Here is a 22,190-nt window from a genome sequence, read left to right as displayed (position 1 = left end):
TCAGGTCGTGCATTAAGAGGTAGCAGCAAAACACTATCAAACCCTTGGGACCAAGATTCATATGGAACAGAATCTGCAACAGATATTAGGTGTCATAATGTCAAAATTGGCATTTCTTCACATTCTTATATATTGCCCCTTTAACAATAAGCTGTATTGTCCAAGTTCCCGAAACACTAAATAACACTGTGAACTTAATAATTATGAATTACATCAAGCATCTTTTTCTGCATTATGTTATGTACAAAAAAGTACGTTTTCATACAGAAAATTCCGATATATCTTTTGATAGGCCAATATTGGCCATAATATCAGCCAACTGATATATTGGTCTGGGTCTATTTTGAATGCAACTGAAATGAATTTGTTTTCCTACTGTAGTAATCATGTTTCATGTTGATCACTTCAGATAGCCGTATTGACAGTGTTTATGAATATATTTTTGGATTACACCATCTGGACACCATTTGCAAGCTTAAATGACTGAAAATCCTGTTTTCTCTGATTTGAGGTGTAGTGGAGAATTTTAGCGACGGGAAGTTACGTTTTCCAGATGAAAAAAAAACGTTGGTTTGCTCAAATTGAAGCTAATGAGCTGTGAATGTTTTCTAATTTAAAATTAGCCCTTGTTATTCACCATGAAGTGCTGAAAGTAATCATTGTCAAGCACGCTTTTTTTTTTTCTTTTTTGTTTTGCTCATTTGGCCACACAGTAAAATATAGCTGAAGCTAATTTCAATCCTGTCTTAAAAAAACAACAACAAAAAAAGCTAAACTCTAACGTAACTTGCTAAACAGAGTAGCAGTAACCATCTCAGCTTTCGACTGTGGTGGAATTCATACCGTTTGGTGTTGTTAAAGGTGCATTATGTGAGAGCTGGCAAACTGATGACTTCATTCTTCACAGATCGCGAGCAACATGTCAAAGCAACCACTACCTGATGCCAACTGTTAACTGCTAGTTAGCTCAGTTAGCTGTGCAGCTAGCAGTCCAGCCACCGAAGCACTGGAGAAGTGTTGTACAGTACAAAGAAGTTTAAGTATAAAGCACTTTTGATGTTTTCAACCAACATTCTTTTTATATGGCCTTTAATCTCCTTTAATATTTGCGTTTGAGTCCTTTCACCAGACACGTCCTATAAAAGGGGGGTTTCAGCCCCCTGAGACCAAACGGCCCCAAGCTGGAGGTGCTTGTTATTAACTTGATGGCTGAAGGGATAGACAAGAAAAAAATAATAAGCAAAGGGAGCAGAAAAAAAATCCTGAGTGGTGGACCTGGCTCCCTGGCTAGTCGTCCATGTATGGCTAATAACACAGATCCCACAAAACTTCATTTAAAGTTCTGTGAAAATTTTGATCCCTCATGTGAGGTTTGTGAGCTCAGTGAGTTGCTTCTTGGTGAAAGAGCTTTCAAATGTACCAAGGGACCATTGAACACAAGTGAGCAGTTAGAGCCTGTAACAGCAGTTTTACTGTTTCATATTCTACTTTTACCTCCTGAGGACAGATGACGTTCACTTACAACGATTTCGTAATATTCTTTCTGTTTCCTTTTTCTGCTGGCATGAGTTATCATCTTGTGTTTTATTGTCCTTTATTGTTCATATAGTAACTTGGCTCTTATCATTTCATGCTGTGTATTGTTTCACGCGTACAGAGTTGTATTTTCTGTGTACGACAGGTGCAAACACAATAGTAAAGTTACTATTCTCACAGTTCCGTGACATTCGAGAAGATCTGAGTTAAATGGCAACAGGAATTCGTTTCACTTTTTGCCTTCCAATTGACTGTGTTGCATGTTCCTTATGGTCTAAAGTTCGTATCCAGACTTCGCTCCATCCACATGAGGGCAGCAGTGCAGCTTTTGGAGCCCCTCACCTTTCCGGGCAGCAGCCTTCCCTTCAGGTGAGTTTGGAGTTACCTGATACCGGTGGAGAGCCTCAAACCAGTGGCTTCAGAGCAGCACGACACCGAAGCAGCTCCGGGCGTGTTTAAATGTTCAGTTTAAAAAGGAGTCGGGTGTTGTAGATGCGGTATGGTGGAGGGACGGCTGGCGCTGTGTGAACGCAGGAGTTTGCGGTGTTTGGGCGTCGCGTAAATGCGCACTGGTGAGTGAGGGGAGGAGAGGAACGGGGAGAGGAGGCAGGGTGGGGTGGGAGCGGGGGCTGAGTCAGTGGAAGGAGGACGATGGTGAATGATTATTTCGCTGGACTGTGTCACTGAACAGGTACACTACAGGAGACGCGTCTCCATCGCTGCTGCCGCTGGAAAACATGCCGTGTACGCGAGTTTACGCGGAGCTGCTCCGGCGAGCTGACTTCATGCCGTCCGTCGGCCGATAATAAAGGTAAGAGCTGCTGTCACCAAACTTTCCACCTCTATGCGCTCATCTCATGTGGCCAAATGACGCACGGGCGCTTCCGCGGACTATTGCAGCTGGTTCTCCTGCCCCGGGAGCACTCTGATGCGGCAGTGCAGCGCGCCTCACCTCCGCGCACATGTGGTCGAGATGCCCCCGCTGTTGTTTGGCGCTGCGGAGCTACTAACCGACATCAGCTCGGCATAAACAGGTGTAGACACTGTCAGTTCAATGGTGCGGTTGTGAGGCTGAAACGGTAGACGAGGATCAAACAATATAATATCGCAGTCAATCTGTTTGGACACCATATCCACAATAATCCCGTCCTGCAGCAGGACTGTACATCTGGTGCATTGTGCCGTGCGGCTGTGTGGTCGACACGATGAGCTTTACCAAGTTTGGACGGCAGATGATTTCAGCTCCACGGACTTTGACCCCGTGCAGGATGAAGTAAAGTGTTGCCCCCGTGTTGTGTCGGTGGAGCTGGAGTCGAGCTTTTTTTGTGTGTTGCGTGATTTTTGGTGCAGATTCAGGGATTCAGGCGGGAGGTTGTCGGTCAAATCCATCCAGCTGTTTAGTGAGATGCGTCTTTTTCTAGACAAACCAGCGCCATCTGCTGCACTGTCCAACATCTGGCTGTGGCTGTCACTCACCGGCAGCAGGGAGCGTGTTTCAGTCAGGTAACTTTCTGCTGCCAATCCTCTGAGCTCAGAGTGTCTTCAGGTAGAGAGAGTCCATCCTGTCAGTGATGCAGGACTGCCTCTCTCCCCTCATCCTCACTTTCTAACACTCACTCCTGTCTTGTCTGTTGAAGAGGCTGTTTGCTCTTCCAACACTCCCCCCTGTCCTTCTCTCGTCCTATTCTCTCCTTCTCCCCACCTCTTCTCTCTCCTTCTCCCCTCCTTGCTTCTCCTCTTCCTCTCCGACCTGCAACGATGGCTCCTAACTTGGTGTGAGTTAATTTGCATAATGAGGATTACAGCTGACACGCAGCGTCTGGGCCTGTCTTGCTGGATCCAGCAGAGAAGCGTGGTGCTGTGGCAGCTCTCTTTGTGCCAGTAAAATGCCACCCTCAATCAGGACTCACCATGAGGCTGCAGCCTGCTCTGACAGAGCGGCCTCGGCCTCTTCGCCATCACGAAGAGCAGAGGGAGTGAGGGACGATGACAAATGGACTGCCTGACTATGAAATTATTCATGTTGGAAATGAGCTATTGACGCTGTTGGCACAATGGCTTGTTTGATAGAAAGGGATAACTGAAAAAGCATGAATGACACAAGCATCGCAAATTGATTTCGCTCATCCATTAATAGTTTTAAATGGCGTCAGTGCTGTCTGGAGGAAGGAACACATTTCTTCTTGTTGATTTTTTTTAAATCTTGCATTTGACTTTCTGCTGCACAAACAATTGAGCCACCCACTCCACAGCTAAGTGTATCCAAAAGTTCAAACCGCAGGACGCGGTCCTCTAGCTACCATGTGAATTTGAATGAATTTCTTTTTTGATTAGGTTGTTTCCGGGGGCTACGTTTCACATCTGTTCTGCCTGTCTTTTCCCCTCTGTTTTCCATTCTCCCAGCATTTTTCTCTTCCACCATCATTATCTGGCCATTTTGTGATGATAGAATGAAAGCAGTGGGGGTCTAATCCTTAAATTACCTGCTATTTGTAGCCTGTGATGGTTTGTGATCGAGCAATTGAAGCCTGTCCCCCTGTTGAATTCACTGTGATGTGTGATGGATAGAAGCCTCACCTGAGAGCATATGCCGGCATCCTGGGCATTTATCAACCATGTGTTCACACAGTTTTGTTCATAAACCATGTACACTCACTCCCACACATAGACTCTGAGTGATGAATTTATTGTTGTGGACAGTTAGAACCACTCCTGTCAAGGCGTACCAACAAAGCCTCTGTGGTACACAGGTGTAATGGCAGCTAAACCAGTTCCTAAATTACTGATTCATGAATCGACTCAACCATGCAAGCATAGCTAATAGATTGCTAATGTTTTTTTTTTTGTTTTTTTTGAAGAGGAGTTTTTCTTTGTTTTGATTATTTTCTTTGAGTAATGATGATGGATTAATTTTTTCAATGATTCCTAAAATATCAAATGCTTGGGATAAAGATGTGTTATGGAGTCAGGATATGTAGTTTACACTTTATTTTCCAAATTTACATCTGTGCATTAAAACAGTCCACTTAAATGGTAATTCGGTGATTATAAATCACCCAAGCTTCTGGCTTATCATTTCTAAAAAAAAAGTTTTCATATCAGCACATATCAGACAACAGGTACACTGATACTCAGATATATCTGTGAGACACGCCAATATCAGGCTCTAATTATAACCTGCATTTACAATGACCTATTACATTTTGGTAACATTGATAGATTAAAAGATATAATATGTGACATTGTGACCTTTGTTATATATTTTGTTGAGCTGTGTTTTTACATTACAGCAAATGTTTCCAACAATGTTCAAACTCAGGGAAATCCACAAGTTTACTCAAGGTAATGGTGCGTTTCATTTGATCGCTTTAACTTCTCGGAGAGAAGTCATTTTTTACTTGCCTCCATTCTGTATTTGCCACCTGTAGTAGTGTCAAATTAAACAGCTAGGTTTAGCGGAATTTCAAGAATTCCAGTTTCTTTTAAACAGTGACAGCTTGACAACATACAGCGTTTCAGTGTAGTAGTAAGAGGCTTAACATTTTATTTTAAACCCTTTTCCTCGAGATCTTGTCACGTCTCCACATTTGCCAGACTAAAGCACCACATTTAAATCACTGGAATTAGAGAATTTCATTTGCAAGAAATTACTCAATTATCAGAATACTTAATAGTCGATTTAATACTTGACAACTAAAGTCGAGGGTCTAGACTAGATGACTGAAGACTCAACTAGTGTCTTCTGTTCTCCTGGTGCATGCTGGGAAGCTCCTTGCACATCTCCTTCTGGGATGCTACAGTATCTTAACTTGGCGTCTGTGATGTTCTCCATCTCACACTGAGGCTACCAGGACTTGCAGAGAGATGTGGCTGACCGAATCTGTAATTCTGGAGGCGTTTCTGTATTTAAATGAGCCTGTGGGTGCACAAGTAGATGAATGTAGAGTAGAGAAGATTTGTCATTGTTCATTTTGTGTTCAAATTGGCAGTATTTACATTTCATAAATACCGATTTTTCTGACAAGTTCCTGCGCACACATTTCGAGTTTGTTCTGTGCTTGCTTGGGTAGATGAGGCCCCTGGAATCTGCACGACAGAGTAGTTGTGTGAGTGTAGAGCACAAAATGTCTTAAGATTTGATTAAGGTGGTTTGTGTGGGACAAATATGGCGACTGCAACACACACACACACGCACACACACATGCACGCACACACACACACACACCAGGCAGCTACAGACATTAACCCGGGTGGATGAGTGTGGAACTGAGCCAATACTCCCATCAGAGGATTAAGTGGGCTGCTTCCAGTGGACAGTCCGGACGTCCAGCCTGCCAACACAGGGGACACTCAGGTCTGGATAATATTTCTAAGGGAAGGAAAGCGAGAGAATTGGAGAGAGGAATAAAAATGGATGGTGCATGGAGAGGAAATAACCATTAGGTAGTTGAAATAAATTAAGTCTGTGTTTTAAAGGGAATAGTTTTCCATTTACGGTAACGTGTATTCACTTTTTCGAGAGAGTTAGAGGAGGCGTTCAGGACCACTCACATGTCTGTAAACTAAACCCAGCGAGCACTGACCGGATTTCTTGTTGAAAACTGGGTGATATTTGGTCTGGATGTCTGAGGCGTCTTTTCGGCCCTCTTTTACAACATCATCGTGTTGCAAAACTTGTGTAATCATTTTGTTAATTTGTTCAGCTGTATGTTGAAAGAGAGAGGATATTGATGTGAAGGCGTTTTTGTAAACACATATTACACTGCTAGGTTGCTGAAATGTTAAGTGATTTCAACGCATTTAATGTTTCATATTAAATGTCACAAATATGGAGGTATATAGGCTGTGTATATAGGTTGGTGGTTTGATTCCTGACCCCTGAAGTGAAATGACGTTCAAAATAGGTTGGTGCAGGATTTCCAATTGAGACACTTTTCATCCAAAATAATACTCTATTATCATTTTGGAGCCTGGCTTCACTATATTCAAATTTCTCAGTTGAAATCCACTATTGCAAATCAAATAAATATGGAAATATGAACTGAATGTGAGTGTTTAATCAACATCTTCAAATAGTCTGTGAAAAAAGGTTTGAATGTTTTTTTTGTTAGTGATTACATCATATATCAGGAAAAGCTCATGAGAAATATGAAGCTACTTCCAGCTTAGCATAAAGACAGAAGGCATGGGGCTAAAGCTAGCTTAACTCTCCAAAAATATAGTAATACAATCAAAAAACAACAAGAACACATTATTACTGTTTTCAGTAATAAATCACTACTGGAGTGTGTTCTATTTTACTTCTTGAAATAACAGCTCCAAATGCAATATTGTCAAAGCAATCACAAAATGCTTTGTGAGCTGTGACAAGGTTTTCTAATAGACGGACTATCAGAAAACCTCCTCGCAGCTCGCTTAGCAGTAGAGTCCAGCTAGTAGTGAAAATATGCTAGCACATTAGCTTATGAGTTGCAGGCTTCTGGGTCAAATGATCCTCTACTCACAGTTTGTTCCGTCTGTCAAGAGTCCCCCACTGTGCTGAGCCAAGAAATAGTCTTTCACATCACCCCCTTGAAAAAATACAACTTGTTTCGACACTTTCCGTTTTTGTACAGATTAAACGTGTTAATTAGTGAACTTCAGAGGGGCTGGTAAGCAAATCTTGTTTCCCTTGGACAGAAAAGTTTTCCCTCCTTCTTGTCTTTATGTTAAGCTAAGCTAAGTGGCTGTTGTCTGTTTGTTAATATGTAGCGTCAGATATGTGAGTGGTATCAATCTCCACAATCCTTTGGCTCTGGGCAAGAAAGGGAAAAAACATATTTCTAAAATGTCCAGCAATTTTTTGTTATTGTCATATTTTTGATTCAAATGTGACAAAGATAAGGTGAAGTGACAAACAGAATCTATGAGAAAGTAAAGAGCAATCGCTCAACCTGCAAAGAGGTAGATGGAACACAGTGTGAGCCTGTTTCTCCTGTGCGGTCCACATGTCAGCAGGTTGCTGCCATGTTAATTAAAACAGCATGGTGTGTGTGGATTCTCTTAAGGCACACAGGTAAACAGGTTTGTGTACTTTGTGTGAGGGTGACGGCAGCTGCCTTATTGTTTAATTACACTTTATTGTTGACATGATTCCCCTCATTAGGCCCATTGACCAGGTACAGCTGAGCCGGGGCGGAGGGATTGTGAACACACAGACGGTGCAGGACACTGGAGTTGTGTGAAACTTTTTTTTGCATGAACTTGTTTTATGTCTGTTTGATATATTGGGGACAAAGGTAGGTCCTCTGGGGATAAAACAAATGTTTTGTATCCAGCAGCAACAGCAGCAGTGAGGTTAGAATAACAAGCATGAGCGCACACATTTAGGTTTGTGGCTCAGTCCCAACTCAGTGCAGCAAACTGTGTGACCGGGCTGGCCATCTGGCTGAAATATCTGGATAGTTTTGAGTTTCTGACAACATTTAGTACATGCAGGGGCGTAGGAATGAGTTTAACAGTGGGGGGGACACATCCGCTAATGGTTTGAACAGACTTATGTCATAAATTAACTACACTGAAGAATACTGATCATAATTTGAATTCAAATTTTCTGAATACATTTTTTTTTCTTAGTTGTATCTTATGCCTCAGTGAACATACACAGATACAGGCAAAGGTTAAGGTGAAAGGTAAAAACAGCATCAAGAATTTTAACATATAAACCAACTTAATTTTTACTCTCAACTGATATCCTTTTCCACTAACTGGCCTGTGAAGGTAAAGTTAAACAAAAAAGACATTAGAATAAATGTAATGAACTGATACATATCAATTCCTGTGTAGTTTTCTGTTACAAATAACAGTTGGATAGCACTGTACAGTCCTGCATTCAATAATTTGCCTTCTATGTGATTTTTTCAGTGTTAAACATGTGCCATGGCACGCAAAAGGTTGAAAAACACTGGCCTAGGTGAAAGAGCCACAAATTGCCTGCAAATTTACTTCTTGTCCAGTAAATCGAGTTTATCCTGATGGACATGACAGACAGCAACATGTTGATGTCTGTTTTGAGTCATTGTGGACCGGAGCCAAGTTTTGAGCCTGCGGAGGACACTTAAACTTCTCTCTGCCTCAGAGGATGAAACAGGGACTACCAAAAGTAACCTGACCAGGTTTGCCACTTGCCCAAATAGTATAAGTACCTCTACAGGCAATTCAGGAATGATCCCTGCAGCCTCTGCACTGTTGCTAAAGCTAGTGCAATATTAAAATCATGTTTTTTATATTATTGTTTAAATTAAACCGTGTTCACTTCTTATCATGTTTAAACCTTCCTCTCATGTTCAACAAACTAAAATCATCTCACCCTTCCTAACAGCACCTACCTGCAACTCTGCAGTGCTGGCTCTCCCTGCATCACCCTCACCAGTGTTAGTTTCCAGCTGAACTTCATCTGATCTCTAATATGAAAGCAGTGGAGATGAATAAGGTATAGAAAAATACTGATGGGAATGTCAAGAACAAGCGAAAAACACACAGACAGACTAACTCCTTTCTAGTTGTGAGACATGTGTATGTGTAATATAATTATCGTCCTGGACAAAATTATTACCAACTCACATTTCCTTTCTTTCTTTGCTTCCCCATGAGAAAGAAATCACTTAAACTGAGCTGCTGTAGTGTTGTGTCGGTTGCGAACGTGTCGTTCGAACGAACAAATCTTTTGAGTGAACGAAGTGAACGGAATCACTTCATCAACTGATTCGTTCCTTTCTCAGTTCAGTTGAGCTCAGCTGCGAGCATGCCGGCCGGGAGTGGGACTGCCGCGACTCACACAGAGAACTGTGAGGACGTGATTCACGTTGGCGCTGTGATTCGTTCATGATTCGCGAACCTACTGCACGCAGAGAACTGTCGCTGAGGACGTGATTCTCGTTCACGTACTGTGCTGAAAGTGGCGCTGTGTCACTCACTCACTCACTCAGGGCAGAGGAGTTGATTCACGTTCAGTAACCGTACTGCTAAAATTAGCGTGGTGTTGCTAACATCCATGCATCCATCCATGTTAAGTGATTTTACTGCACAGTAAAAGTCACCCACGTTCGCGCCGTCACTCACGTTCGCGAACGTGATTCACGTTCAAGCTGATTCAGTGACAGCACGAACGCGATTCACGTCCTCAACAGGTCATTCGCGAACGAGGGACGCCAGGACGCGAATCACGTTTGCGCTGTTACTCACTCATGATTCGCATCGCTGATCGCTGTGATTCTCGTTCACGTACTGTGCTGAAAGTGGCGCTGTGTCACTCACTCACTCAGGGCAGAGGAGTTGATTCACGTTCGGGGGGGGGGTAGAGAGAGAGAGAGAGATGCTCCTCGCCGTTAGCTGGGGGTTGGTGCTTTTCTGTTCTATTTAACTTGCTCCTCCGGCGCTCGTGATGGGCTCCCGCAGTTCAGAGTGCTGTTTTCACAATATTAAAAAACCCGCCAAATGTGGACAAAAGCAGCCCAAATTTTATTCACCCGCCCAATGTATTTTTTTCCCGCCTGGCGTCAACAAAAGTAGCCCAATTGGGCGGAAAACCGCCCAATCTGGCCACACTGCTTCTGACCTGTCGCCAGCTGCAGACTCCCGCTTCCCAAACAGTCCCAGTTGTGAGGGGGCAGGGCGGTCGGTGACAAGACGCTGTGTTGCGCTTTCAAAATAAAAGCAAGTGAGATTTCAAAATAAAATATGTTTCTCTTCCGCGGTATAATTTTTGGGTGGAACAAATGCGCCTGTCTCCAATATTGGAGGGGACACGTCCCCCCCGTCCCCCCCGCTTCCTACGCCATTGAGTACATGGTACAATATTCATGCATTTCCTTTATGCACAACTCAACTGGCAACGAGGCAGAGTTAGCGGCTTCACACACAGCGTAAAGCCGCATTGGTGTGTAATTCACTTACACAGCAAACCAGCGCTGTGGATCCAAAACAGGTGTGACTGTACACATCCTGATGATGACGTCGATGTGTTTTTTTTCAACCTGTTTGCCTCGGTGTCCTTCTGTTAACCTGAACATGTAACCGCTGACTGTTTATAATTATATGGATGCTGTTATAATGTGTTGTGATTGAGATCCTGACCCACCATGCATCCTGGAAAGTAACAAAGTTAAATTTTTCGCTCTAAATGACATAATCACATAATCGCCATCAGTAAACAGGATGCTGTCTGACTCTCTCACTCGTGAAGAGGGAGGCTGTTTTCTGGGGGAAAGTTCAGCGAGGTGTCGGTTGGGGGGACTGACCATCGCAGGGTTTTTTTCAAGACAGTAACTACAGCAACACAACAGGGGAAGGAGATAAACAGTTGGTGAGTTAAAAGTTTTTTGCCGGGGACATTGTTTTTCAGGCAGAAATGTGATGAAGAGCCAGAAGGACGGACAGACAACTGCGGTATTTCTTTTGCCAGAGACACTACCAGTTGCCACGTTACTGTTGTTTGGTACTGAAATGTTGCTTTTGTGGTTAATTTTTCTTTTATTTGATGAGTGAAGGATCTGTTTAGCTGTCAGACTGTAAACACCATCAGATCGACACACCCCCACTCCGTGCCTCCAGCGTATCCATTCACACAGATGCCGGCTCTCCTCTGCTGCAGCAAAATTTCCCCCCTCCCCCGCATCTGAAACTTTGACACAGAGGAGGATGCGGAAATTCCGCACATGATCCCTGTGAGGGGGGCTAGTGAGAAAAAGAAGGTTTCAGGGCCCTGTATTTTGCAAGCTGGCTGCGTGTCATGTCTCACTGGGACACTTACATTGAATGGAGTCAACGGTCATGTTATTAGTTAAACTTCTGCCTTTTCTGCTGAGACTTAAGTCTAAATGTCTGCTTTGAAAAAAAAGTTGTATAAAATCAGTTTCTGGCTAAATGACTGTATGGCATTGTAAAGCTGTAACAGTCATGTTTTCTTCACTTCTGGGGACATTTATCATAACCATAACCACCACTTGCTTAACCCTAACCCCATCCCTAACCTTAAATCAAGTCGTCGTCGTCGTCGCCGTTGCCGTCGCCGTCGCCGTCGCTGTTTGGTTATTTGACTTCCTGGGAATAACGCTCAACAATCAACTATCTTTGTTGTGTGTTTAGGAACAGCTGGGATGCTACTTTTAAGTTCAACAGTCTATGAATTTTATTAATATGACGCGAGGTTCAGTGAGCTTTGCACAGAAATGGCCGGTAGAAATGTCCTTCAGAGGGATACTTCTTACTTTGATACACTGATTACATTTCAGAGCCTATACTTTGTTGAAGTTGAATCAGTACTTTGCGTTAACCAGAGTCTTTTTTACACAAGTATCTGTACTTTTACTTGAGTAAATAATGTGTGGACTTGTAACTTGGATTAAATGATTTCTGCTTGGAAAATGTGGTTTTGGCCCAGTTATGCAGGATGCCAGGCTACAGGTTAAGCTGAAATTAAAATACATTGCAGACTTATTTCTTTTTTTGGACTGAGCAGTGAGTGATTGGAGTAGAGCAGGGGGAGCAACAGCTCCATAAGTGAGGAGCAGAAATGTTCACTGCTCCAGCCTGCTGACATGCTCTGCTTCAGCCAAACACTCACAAGGACATCTTAAAAAATAAGAAACATTTGTTGTAAGATGTGTGAGGATGTTCTTGATCAAAAAAATATTTCATGTCATTTTTTTAAATAGTTAATAACAGACAGTAGTCCGTTGGGGGTCAGACAGTAAAATTAGCTTGAACATGTTAATCCCAGTTTTGACCTCTGTTATACAAAACGAGTAAAGACGACCATCCCAGCTATATTTTAACTATGTCAATAAATGATGCTATAAAATGACTGCAGTACTGATGATAGTGCTTATTTATGTTTCACACATCACACAAATTTACATGAGACCTGGACATCAAAGGTGTGGGGAAAAAAATGAAATAAGTAACTGGGGGCAGTTCCATTAAGGTTTGGTTCCAGGCTGTTGTCACATGTTGTGGACTGTTAAAAGACAAAAGCTGAATGTTTTCAAGAAAAATAACTGTCAGGCTGAAATTAGTTGAATTAATACAGACCCATTAATAATTTAGAAGGAAGGGGGAGGCTGATTAAATGATTACCATAATGACTTTAGTATATAGCTCAGCATTGAGAGAAAGCAGCTCAGCATAGACAGAGCTATTTGATTATTTGCTATGATTGCTTCCACTTTTAGACTTGCCAGAAGCACCAACTCAGACTGGAGGGAAACACGCTGCTGTGTGATTGCTTTGTGTGACTCCTGCCACATGGAGAAGTGGGTATTATTTCAAGTTTGCCAGAGGCGCAGAGACACATCAGCTCATGGAAACTGATTGCTCTTTGATCGCTTCATGTGATTGCTGCCAACAGTAGCACTGGCTTTGATACCAGCTCTTGGGGAGGTGTGCAAACAGTTGCCACAAGGGCTGAACCTTTCCTTTGAGGAGACAGGTTGCATTTATCATGAAGTTGTTGACTAATTCACACCAGACACACCAACTATGGCTGCAAATGAATGAACTCACACACACCACACTGTTCTGGATTTGTTTATTTATTCCCCCAAGTGTGACAGCCTCAAGGCCCATGTCCATTTGACCTATCACATCTGTCTTTTGAGAGAAAACATATTTCGGTGTGGTTATTGTAATGCAGACCACATGATTCACTGCAGATTAATTGATACTCTGCATAGAACTATGCAGAGAAAACCTCATCGGCATTCAGCCCCAGAGTCATGCTGTATGCAGAAGGCAAAGTGCTGCTTTCATCATTTTTGTTCACTCTCATGCTGTGTTCCCCAGGACTTACTGTACACTCTCTTCTTATTTTGCTCTCTTACTCACTATGTCCATATCCTCCCTAGCACTTCATTTTCTGGCCCCTAAGGCCCTGTTCTTACCCACTCGTTGATATCCATGGTTTGGCTGATCAGCAGCCTCGAGTGCCCACTACAAACTTGTGGAGCTAAGGAAGAAAGGGAAACAGGGAAAAGGGGGTCAGTGTTGGGTGGTCAGCAGGTGTGTGATAACATCATGGTTTTTGGTTTCACTAGATGCTATAGATAATGTATCAGCATGAACCAGACAGAGTATTTCAGACTTTTCCTAACAGGGAGACTGTGACTCCATTGGGCTCCACGTCCTCCTCTTGTTTTTAGCTACGCGAGCAGCACGGCTCTGGGGATGTGTGTCAGTCTGTTGGTCATTTGGTTCTGCCACATTGGTCTCCGACTGAAATGTCTTCGCTCCAGGATTAAAATTTTACAGATAAAATGGTTCCCAGAGCTGTAATGTCTGGTAATCTCCTGAATTTCTGTCCAGTGGCAGCAGGTTGAGGCTCTTTGGTTAAAGACAAAATACCTGAAAGTTAATGGCATTCCCACGCTGTACTTTGTGTTTGGTAATTTAGCAGCTAACATGCTAAACAAAGATAGTGAGCTTGGTAAATATTATAACCACTAAAAAATGTAAGTAAGCATTGCAGTTTTTTAATATGTTAACATGATGACATTCAAGTCAAAGCTCCACAGTGTCTATGTCTGAACAATCATGCGTTTGTCTTGAGAATGCAACTTTAAATACTGTCCTCGCTGCAGTATTAACCCTAACCCTAATCCTAACCCAGTGACTCTACATTCTGCTCTAACCGTGAAGTTTTAAGATATATAGATCAACATGGTGGTCCAATGTATCTGATGTTTCTGTTGTGGTTAATTCATGTTCTGTTGCTTAGCTAGTATCTTTGATGTCTACCCAACAGTGTCAGCTAACTGATAGTTTGGTGTAAACAGTTCAGTCTGTGGCCCAACAGGTAAGTCTCCAAATTAACGTTAGTGAAAGTGTTGTTAGTAATAAGATATGAACACATAAAACATGTTTTTTTAGATGAATTAGGTGTATACACTTTGAAAGAACATTATGAAGAAAGAACATTAAACTATATATAATTAGTGTGATGCAGGGGTTTTCTACTAGGAAGTTACTGTAGACAAACATTGTGATATGTTCTTAATCCTTCATCAGGTCCATCTACAAATGTTCACTTCTTGCCCTCTTCGTTCACAACTTCATTGAATAATGACTCCTGACATCCAAGTCCTTTAGATTAAGTCTAACAGATGGTCGTCATAATAACAGTTCAAAAGCAATCCCAACAGTTTTGGACTGCGTGTTCTCTTTTCTGGAATACCCTATAGTGATTATACTGGGAAAATACAATTGGATTGGGTCTTCTTCAATCAAACATTCGCATTCCCCTCCAGTTCAGTTTACTAGAGATATTAAACCCATGTGTAAGACTGGGCAACCAACATTGACCATAAGGGACGGACAGCTTACGGACGGTTATTGTGCTGATTTATGATTTGATAGTCAGGAGATGGCAAGGTCTGTTCCAGTCTGACGGGATGTGAAATCACCCAGATGGTGCTGTTCTAGCTGTGAGATTATTGTCGACATGCTTCATTTTTACAATTTGAATCAGGACCGTTGACGACCGGGTGTAAACAAGGAGAGATGATTGTTTAAAAAAGCTGTCCAAAAATAGGAAGCAAAAAAGAAAAAGAGTTTAGTGTGAGTTGTGTATTTTTCATGATCTGGTCATCTGCGTGTTAAGTCAGAAACTTGGTTCAACACTGTTGGGTTCTTAATACTTCTTACCAAAGTCTCTAAACTATCTAACAAGACTCTCTATCTACCAGTTTACCCAGATTACTTTTATCCCCCTTCATTTCTCTTTTCTCAACACATATTGCAGCATAAAATAGTGTCATTTATTTATTTAATTTTGGGATGGATGTGTATTTCTGCTTTGGTCATACCTGAGTCATACATGGGAATGACAAATGCTCTTGTGGGGGTCAGTCGTAGTCTACCTGACCCTCTGTGTGTGTTGCTACATGTATTCACTTTCTGCTGCAAAGTTAGAAGGAGATGAGAAGATTGATACCCGTCACTTTCATACCTGTCCACTAAAGATGCAGCAGCAGCTAGCTGCTTAGTTCAGCTCAAACGGTAGAAACAAGTGGAAACAGCTAGCTTGGAAAATGTAAGAAAAGCTCCCTGCAAGCACCTGTAAAACTTAATAACTGACGCATTATAGTAAGTAATGATGTAAGTTACAAACTTAAAAATTGCATAACACTACAGAGTAATGGATACAGTCAACAGTAAAAATGATAAATTAATTAGATTTCAAGAAGAATTACAGCAATGAGGTCCAGTAAGAGAAAGGTCTAAGACATCATAATGTCTAACTTATGTCTAAGCTTTTTAAAAATGTGCCTCTTAAAGTGTTTTATTGTAGAAAAAATCAGTCAAACGTGTACATTGAGTTTTCTTTTTTCTTTTTTTCCCTTTCTTTTTTTTTGACTACACCTCACATCTTAACAGTCCCAACTAACTTTATAATAAACAATCTCAACACATCGTAAAAACTGAACCGTCTGGTCTTATGTCCCACTGACCCACTTTCTCTTTGTTCAGTGAGAGAAGTGAGATTTGTTTTTAAATCTGGGCTACAATGCTGTCAGGGCCTTCAACATTCAGGGTGTATCATTCTTAAGTCTGGAACGATATTTTGCCGCTCAACCAGTGATGTAAGAACTGGAAAAGCTGTGCCAGTTAAAATAGAAATGATCTGCAAACATTATTATTCTTAATAACTTATTGGCTATAGGTCAGGGTCCAGATAAGACAGCCTCTGCCGGATCCAGACTGCTGTCTGCCTACTAGTGACCTCTGATTAACAATGAATAGAATATAGTCATAGTTACTACTATACTGAGTCTTCACCACAGTGGCCTGGGTTCGAGTCCAGTCTGGACCCTTTGCTGCATGTCTCTCCTCCCTGGGATAAAAGACCAGGGCCCGTATTCACAGAGAATCTTAAGGATAAAAGTAGCTCCTAACAGGCGAATTTAGGAGCAACTCCTAAAAATAATGGGCGTGTCAGTCGTAACTTTAGGACTCCTAATTTTTGAAAATAAGAGTTATTCACAAAACATTTTAAGCCTAAAAGTAGCACCTAAGTCTGGGAGACCTTAGAAGTAGTCCAGAGGACTCCTAACTCACTAAGACCTTGTCACAGCCGAATGTTTTGAAGACGCTTAATGACAGGGAATTATTAAAACGATGTTGGATGGACCGTGAAGGGATTGAAGTTGTGGTTGAGTTGGTGAGGGATGCAATAACGTTCCCAATCAACTGAAACAATCCAATAACGCCAGAGTTAAAATGTTTGGCAACACTCCGGTATTTGGCTAGGGGGAAAATGCAGGGACTAGTATTACCTGGGGACCTCAAGTGATTTAGAAATTATCACACCATGTCCGTGTTTTGTGCGGCGCATTCGCACAGGATAAGCGAAGTCTGTGTTTTAACTCGAATTTACTGACATTATCCCCTGGATCGATCGCACCGGAGCCCTTGCTGGAGCAGCATAACGGTTAGATATGGATATTTTTAATATAATAACTGGTGAGCCTGTTGAAAGATGGAAAAATGTTCCTTACCGCATGCTGCCATGCATGTAATACATCTAATCATCTTTAGAGATTTCGCTCTTCTGATGAGCCTCCTGAATTTGCACCCAAAATGCTGTCAAAACTTTCATTCATAATTCCCAATGCAGCCTCCATAATTCTCGACCGGGAAAAAGGCAGAAAAAGGTGTGGAAAACACAAAAAACCTTAAGAAAAACAAAAAACAACCCCAAATCACAGAGATGCCGATTTGCACGGGACTAATATTATCAAATGACCTCTGTGTTTGGTGAAATATGGTAGGTAATTTGCGGTGGAATTTTTAAATTACGGACATTCGCATGGGATTAAGATCACAGACGACCTTCGCAATTATTACAAATTACTGGAGGTCCCCAGGTTATACTAGTCACGTGCGAATAGCGCTTTTGTCAATCGGAAAAAGTTGCATTCCATCAATACACAAATTGTCTTTGACGCATGTTACAATATACTGGACATTGTTGCGAAATGGCCCGGATCAACACACGATTCACGAATTTTAATGGAGAGTGGTTTGACGCAGCTTTTCGAGCAAATGCCGCTTTTATTGGCAATTTGGCAATTTGGCAATTCATGTTTTTCATCGCAATCTTCTAATTTGTCATTTTTGTCCGAAGCGTTTTTGTTTGGGGGGGGGGGGGGGGGGGGGGGGGGCCACTTAATTCTCCTCATAAATACATTTCTTTATCCAATATCTTTTCATAGGCTTCGTCATGGGCTTGTAGGCAACGTCCTTATTTTCACTTCATGCATTGCGTAGCCTAAATGACTTTTCAATGGGTTGCCCTGTCACTCAACAACCAATCACCGTTGTCACCGCTTCTAAGTGCGTCCTTATAAAATGACATCATCCATAGCAACAGAGAGTTACTTCTAGTTTAGGAGTTCACTGTTTTCGTAACTAAAAGTAGGTCTCAGCGGCTTTGTGAATTACTTTTAAGAAACGACTCCTAAAACTCCATAAAAACTTTTAGTCCGATTTAGGAGTACTCCTAACATTAAGATAAAAGTCTTTGTGAATACGGGCCCTGATTTTCTTTAACAGTGTTAGATTATTGGGGCAGTTTTTGGTTGTGTGTTACTGCAGTGGAAAGCTCAGCTGACAGACCCAGGGGCAAGAACTCTTCTGCTAATTGTAGAAATGTGATGCCTATATGGAGGCCTTTCTGATGTGCCTATCATTCGGCCGAGGAGATTAGGACTTGCCTTATAGTGTCAGTCAGAAGGTGTTAGTGTAAATGCCAGCTCTTTTGAACATATCCAACCTGTTCCAAAAGGAATAGAAATGATTTATCGACCCCAAACTCATTGCAGTGTGAACATTTGGCAGCCACTGGTTTAAAGTGAAGAGGCAGCTGAAACATTCAGAACCCATCTATGGGAATGGGACCAGACAGAATGCAGAGTTCCCCGAGGATTTCTTTGGATGTAACTGATGATTCCAGGCTGTTGTGAAGCTTGTGAAGATTGTGTGGACGTGACGTCATTTGAATCTGGTTTGTTTAATTTGCACATAAGCTGACGAGTAAAAATGACAATTTGCTGTTTTATGGGAGTTATGTGTTGGACTACGTCTTGGTTCTGTGCTTTGCCAGGTTTCAGGAATGTACTGCCAAGCCAAGAAATCTTCTGGTACATAAGGTGGACAACTGCTCAGTAAAACACAGACTTGAGCATAACATATTGTAAGTACATGAAATATATGACAAAATATGCAAAACAGTGAGCATCATCATCCACTGTAATTGATTATGAAATAAGATGAGTCAGCCTTAGCACTTGGTTTGATGACTTGTGTGGATGTCGTAAGGGACAAAATAATCTCTCACCCTGTTGGACCCCGTCCATTGGGTAGAAGCTGACTCACATTCCGAGGCTGAAATGGACACTAAAATGAGTCGAGCCTTTGGAATAGCTCTCCTCCAGAAGACAGATCAGGAGGTTTGACAACAAAATCCTACTGATCAAATTTCACTGCCTTATCTTACCATCTGATGAGAGATCATACAACATGGGCTTCTTTAAGACTTCAAAAATGTTAGTTTAAATTTTTTGATTTAAATAAGTCATCACATGTGAATTGTTGAGGTCTGTAGGTTTTAGTAATCATGAGGACGGATCCCAACTTTAAAGGAGACCTATTATGTTTTGACATCATACAGTTATTCCTTCACATTCTGTAAATCGTATATCTCAACAAAAATTTCTCACATACCGCACCTTTTATTGTCAAAGCTGTAAGTGTAATTGTTCTCAGGTTTGTGTGCTTGCTAAAGCTGGCGCCAAAGATCATTTGTGAGGGAGGGACCACCGCAATAACTCCAACAGAGTGATGCATCCTTTCTACTAAAACCATCAGCTGAATGTGGCACGTCAATCTCAGGAGTCACATTTCCCAATTAAACTTTCATGCTTATCATATCAATAATTTAAGCTTGTAATAGATTTAAATAATGACCTCCAGTGTTTGTATCAAGTAGCCTGTGAAGAAGCAGCTGATGTCTACATGCCAGATACATATTTAAACAACATTACATATTTAAACACAAGTATACATAATATGTAAACACAAGTATCAGATTGGGCTTGGTTTCAACAGACCTGATATTAAAGTACTCTGAATTTCTGGATCTGGACATCTAAATTTCTCCCCATGAAACGGGACCTCGTACGTAATAAGTAGTTGACGAGGAAGTTAACGTAAACAGACGTGGCTGGACATTTCTGATATGCCGTCCTCACCTGTGGTGATTTCTCTTGCGTTAATATGGCAATCTGGGTACTATCACACCATCGCCATTTATCTGATGGAGAAAGAAAAGCATTGACACTCGCAATGCATTCATGACCTCATACTATTAATCAAGCCATCAAATAAAAAAAGACCACTGCTTTGTTACTAGCCACTTTAAATAACAATGCTTTATAGGCTAACATTAGCGACCCGTGCTCCTATGCTGCAGGTCTGCACTGATGTTAGAGGAGTGGTGCCAACCTCACTGCAGGACTTAAATTAATTTTTCGGGTGTCATATGCCATAATTTGAGGGTTAATGCAAGAGTGGCCTTACAACCTCTGATTGGAAGGCCATGTAGTGATAACATTTTTCCCTACCCCTCTATCCCATCCTAGCATACCCCAACATGTGAGCATGCAAAACAGAGGGGTTTAGTGGTAGGGTCAACAAGTGTATTGGGACTGGCTCAAAGTGTCCATCGTGTCTCCTGTCTGATCACTGCCATCCTTTTCTCACGTCACATTAGTTTCTATTTTGCGTTGTGCTTTTGAGGCCCATTAGTCAACATAACTGTGCCAGCCAGATATATTTTAGCATTTTCCATTTCTTGTCTATTTTAATACCCTATAGCCCACTCATCCTCAGTTTTTTTCCCTTCAGCCCTCCTTTTTTCATTCTTATCATTCTCACTCACTGGCCTTTTCCATGTTTATCCTCTCTCTTCCAGCGTCTCCTCTCCCTCCCTCCTTCCCTCCCTCCCTCTGTTGCTTCTTCTCTTGATTCGGCCCTCCATCCTATCTATTTAAGGAAGAAAGCAGCATCTGCTGGGAAACTGCTAGGCTGGGTGGGGAGATTTAGCTGAATGGCACAGTGAGTCCCTAGATGCACCGTGGTGGCTCATGCTGGAAAGGAAGGGAGGAGACGAGAGGGGGCTGCACCGTGGCAGATATACGGATATGGACAGCATAAATAAGAGAAAACAACTGTTTAGAGGGAGGGAGAGTGGACAGAGGAGAGGATTTACGAAGGAAACAGAGGGAGGAGAAAAAAAGAGACACAGTGTGCTGAGCTCCACCTCTGCTGTGTCCTGTCCTGCTGTGAAAGCCTCTTAATGTTGCTGCTCCACCATGACTCAGGCCTGCTGCTGCCTATGAATGCCGAAGGCTCGAATTCTGTATTGTACAGTCCAATCAGACTTGGGAGGGTAATGGGATACATGGTGCGGCGTTGTGTAATTAGGTCACAAAAAACTGTACTCTGTTAAAACTGCAGAAAAAACAGACATAATCAGATTACAGATGCATTTTGGTAAAAATGGGGATTATTATCAGGATTATAATTTTGAACAGGGCCAACTTTCATACAGTGTCTCACACAGTTCACACTTTTCACATGCTCCACGCCACATGTCCATTCCCTCACGGCAAAAACATGATTTATAACTGATAACAGCAGGGAAAGAGATGCGGCATCGCTCCTCTCCTCTGCACCACAGTGCAGGCAGCAGGAGTGATAAGTTACTATGGTTACAGGGACGCTTTCTCTCTTTCTCTGTTGCCTTCTCATGAAGGTAAGGTGAGGTTTTTAGATATGCATATGCCTATGCAAAAATGATAAATTACTAAAATCCCAAGATACCCTGGATAGATTTGGTCTCATGATTTACGTGGTCATGTATGGAGGTTGGCAGGTCTGCTGATCAACCAAACTTCTTCATCATGGACAAAAATTACCGACTCATGATTTTCACAACCCCCAACCCCTGTGACACAGAAAGCCTACTTGTATAACGCATCAACTTCGCCCATACTGAATGTCACTCCAAACTAAATTGAAAAGTTGCGTCATTGATTAATAGCGTTACCAAATGTGATTCCACCCAAGCCCACAGGAGGAGCGTCAGGCTTTGAAGCCAGTTTCCGTAGTGGTCAAACCGTGTAATTACATCTCCACATGATGCAGTTCCACCTCCAAGGCTGTGTCCACTTGTAATATAACATCCTTGGAATCTGGTCCCTGCCGTGCTACACTAACAGCAGCTAAACTCTGTACCTCGAGACTGACTTTTTAAATTTCTTTATTTGGCAGATATGTATTGTATGTGATCTAAAATGGATAAAAAAAGCATTTTTAATTTCAGCATTGCTTCTCTATTTATTAACCAAATATTCTACCAGAAGATCCCATCTGCATTATTTTGTTGTCTTATTGTTTTGTGGCTGTTACTCCAGTGAGATTAAATAATGGTTAAGCAGTTATTGAGATTGATACAGGGCTATGGAGTTTGATATTGCATTAGGATTGATTGAATTAAAGGGGACTATAGGGTCTTGGCATAGGTATACACTGTACTGAGTGCCATTCTATTTTGAAGT

The 22,190-nt window shown here is 41.9% G+C and overlaps 1 protein-coding gene across 3 annotated transcripts in view; it reads left to right on the top strand.

Annotated features, from left to right (window-relative positions):
• The first annotated feature begins 1,812 nt into the window (after window positions 1–1,812).
• Window positions 1,813–22,190, top strand: part of klhdc8b (kelch domain containing 8B) — a 221,182-nt gene continuing 200,804 nt past the window's right edge. Inside the window, exons 1-2 of one of the 3 annotated variants that reach the window (XM_030421783.1) lie at window positions 1,813–2,108; window positions 2,228–2,347. The gene's annotated coding sequence lies outside the window, so the exon portion shown is untranslated. Of the gene's footprint in view, window positions 2,109–2,133; window positions 2,348–2,481; window positions 3,040–22,190 lie in introns of those variants that run through there. The other 2 variants (XM_030421782.1, XM_030421784.1) reach the window with 2 other exon arrangements.

Source organism: Sparus aurata, chromosome 7 (assembly GCF_900880675.1).
Source record: "Sparus aurata chromosome 7, fSpaAur1.1, whole genome shotgun sequence".
In the NCBI taxonomy this organism is placed as follows: Eukaryota; Metazoa; Chordata; class Actinopteri; order Spariformes; family Sparidae; genus Sparus; species Sparus aurata.
The sequence above is the reverse complement of the archived record's forward strand: the minus strand, read 5'-3'. Positions and strand labels throughout refer to the sequence as shown.